This window comes from Pongo pygmaeus, chromosome 1 (genome assembly GCF_028885625.2).
Source record: "Pongo pygmaeus isolate AG05252 chromosome 1, NHGRI_mPonPyg2-v2.0_pri, whole genome shotgun sequence".
Taxonomy (NCBI): domain Eukaryota; kingdom Metazoa; phylum Chordata; class Mammalia; order Primates; family Hominidae; genus Pongo; species Pongo pygmaeus.
This window is the reverse complement of record NC_072373.2, coordinates 163497822-163501213: the sequence shown is the minus strand read 5'-3', so window position 1 is coordinate 163501213 and position 3392 is coordinate 163497822.

Genomic DNA, 3392 nt, shown 5'->3' with positions numbered 1-3392 from the left:
GTCTATTGTAACAATGACTGTTTGTTTTAGAGTTCTAAATTCTAATCCATGAGATAATTTCTTACTCTCTTCCCCAGGCTATGTTGAGAATCGAAACTGCAAAACATGATGGCAGTTAAAAAACAAAAAAGAAAGCAGTTTGCCAGCATATTGCTACACACTGTAATTCAGATACTCAATGATGAATTCTAGCAATTATATAGCAATATAAGAATACATAGTAAAAACTCACTCCTTGCAACTAACTTGGGAGAAGCTAGTTATCACACAGAACTTTATCATGAGAAATTTTTAAAGAAATTATCACACAGAACCTTATCATGAGAAATTTTTAAAGCAATGACACTATAAATTTGAAGGAATTGTTTTACTTTGAAATGCCCTGAACTTCCCTGGTATTTTTTCCTCTCCTAAAGTGCCATCCTTCTTCCCAGACCAGCCATGCCCATCCCTGCTCCAGAACCTTCACTCATGCTTTCCTACCTTGGAACACCCCCTCCCACTTAAGCCACTTTCTTCACTTTTCAGGGTCACATTCAGGTCTCACCTTTTCTCTCAGTCCTTCTCTATTCATTGCTTGCTTCCTGCTCTCTCTCTCCTCTGATCATTCTCGTGGTCGAGCTCTTGATAGTTCTCTAGCTAACTTTTGAATTTTAGTTTTGTTTCCCTTACTATTAATAGACTGAAGACATATTGAGGACTTGGACCACATAACTTGACAGTGCCTAGCAATAAAAATCCTTTTCACTTTTAAAGTTATCATTATGTGCATTGCACTGTGCTACATAACTCCCAGCTGCACAGATAATAGCAAACACAGTTCAACCCCCGAGGAACTAGGATCCTATAGGGGTGAAAAGAGAAGTATACAAGTGACCACAGTATAGGCTCAAATATGTTGTCATAAGAAAAATCCAGAATATCTTTATCCAATTAACGGAATCATGGAAGCCTTCATGAAAGGAAAGAAAATTTAAGCTAGACTGTGAAGGAGAGATTAGAATTTCAACAGGCAGAAGATTACAGGAAGTCTAGGCTGGATAAAATACAGTGTTCATGAAGATAAGTGGTTAGAACTAAGATTAGAAGAATACTTTGTGAGTGTCTGGGTAAGAAAATGAGTAGTCATTAAAGGTTTTTCATTAGGCTAACAGTATAAATGAATGGACGCTCTAAGAAGATGAATATGTTGGAAAAGAACAGAAAGACTCTTTGGGGAGGTGAGAGGTAACAGAGGCTGGAAGAGGCAGTGACATTGGAAATGGAAAGGAGAGGACAGTTGTATGAGACACTATGGGGGCAAGGTCTACATGAGTAGGCAAGGGGAAGGAGGAGTCAGAAGTGACCCCAACACGATATGAAGACAGTTGAAAGTTTTGAGCTCTGGACATTTGCAGATGTAGGTCTGAGTCCTGCTGTCCCAGGCACAAGTTAAGTGACCTCAAATAAATTACTAATCTCACTAAGCCACAGCTTCTTCATTGTAAAGGAACGATAATACTGGTACCTACCTCATAGGATTTTGGTGAGAATTAAATACATATGTTTGCTAAACTCTTAACATCATAATTCCTGATAGAAAGCTCTCAATACAGTAGCTCTTAAGATTGCAGTTGAAAGTTTCAGTATGGGTCACTAGTTCAATGGGCCTATTAACAAACATAAGGAAGTCAGCAGGAAGAGTTTGAGGAATAAAATATGAAGTTTGATTTTGCACTTGTTGAATTTAAGTTAATGATGTGATTTTAACACGCGGTTAGCCTCCGGCAGCTAAGAACGTGGGGCTGGAGCTGAGCTATGACATCAAGGTGAGAGGTTTGGACTTGGCAGTCATCCACATTGAGACCTAACATCCTCCTGCTTTATAAAATATTCATTAGCAGAATCTTCAGCAAGTATAGTGAGTACTAATAGCAAATTACTAAAAATTCAGTTAACTCTGGGAACATCAACCGGAAACCACCCCTCAAAAATTAATAGGAAATTTTTTTTCCAAAACTAAAATTAAATGATGCCTTCTTTTCTTCATTAAAAAAATTCCTAGATGATCCATTTATTTTGTCAGACATCACAAAAATGTAAGGGTTCTTTCAAAAATACATTAGCGTCTTGAGTGGAGGTGTCAGTGCTGTCATTTGCTGTCATTGTTAATAGAATGGCTTTAAAGAAAATACATAATAGGAGGTTCCTCCAACAGAGTCCAACAGATTATATGTTGGGAAATTAAGTGCTAGTTCAACTCCTTTATTAAAAAAAAACTCTTAAGAATTATCCAGTATATGGGAATTATTTTAAAAACAACAACGGTTGAGAAATTAGAGCTTGTAAATGTAGCCATCCTAGAGAATGAACACACTCTTTGTTGGGACCGTCATTTGACCTGTGTTTCTAGATATTACTCAAAAATATATTAAGAAAACTCAACATTAAATAGTTATTCGTAATTTACTATGCATTTTGCTCCCAAAAGTCTTCTAAAGGAGTGGCCTGCGCCCATTACCTCTGATTTTCTCTGCCGCTTCTTTCTATGCTACTTTCACCTTCTGCAATCTAGTTCTCATCCCCACTAATGTGTTACTTTCACAAGCAGTCAAAGTAGTCCCCCAGGCCAATCTGCAAAACATTTCTCCAGTTGCATCCACCTCAGCTATCTTCTGAATTCATTTCTTTTTAATCGCGTTGTAATATAGATGGTTAGGTTTTGGTCGCTTTTTTTTTTTTTTTAGCATAAGTTTGACAAAAATCTCCTTTAGCTGCCACCCTTACTAGCTGTGTGTGACTTTGGTTTTCGGCGGCTAGTGTCTTGAGACTTAGTTTCCCCAGAGGTAAAGATGATTATGATTACTACTTATGGTCTTGTCATGACGACTAAAAGGGAAAGTATGCACAGAATATCTGACCCACAGTAGATGCTTACTCTCAACCTCTAATTTTTTCCTGCAGAAACTCTTTTCTAAAAAATTGAGCAGATATTTTTGCAATTTCTGCTCACTACCCTAATGTAATGCCCTAGATTACATTTTTTTCTTTTATCACCTTTAATCATCTGCTGCTGCCTTCTTTGAATGACAATTTCTTCTCAAGTCCACATTTATTATACAGTCCTATACATCTCCAAATTTAGCTTCTCGTGGCTGATGTCTACCTGTTTTTAAATTTGTTTCATTCAGATGTCTTAACTCTCACTTCAGTACTTTCTTGATTCCTTTGAACATTTCTGTTTACTGCCACCTATTTTGTCCTGTTAATTCTCATTTGAATTTATATATTCCTCTAGTATGTTCACACAGAATAAACATACTAAAGGTTTATTTAGACATATATATTATCTGATTAAAGTCTCCTGTAATCTCTTCTCAATTTCTCTCCTTGCCAATTTGAGTACACTTTTT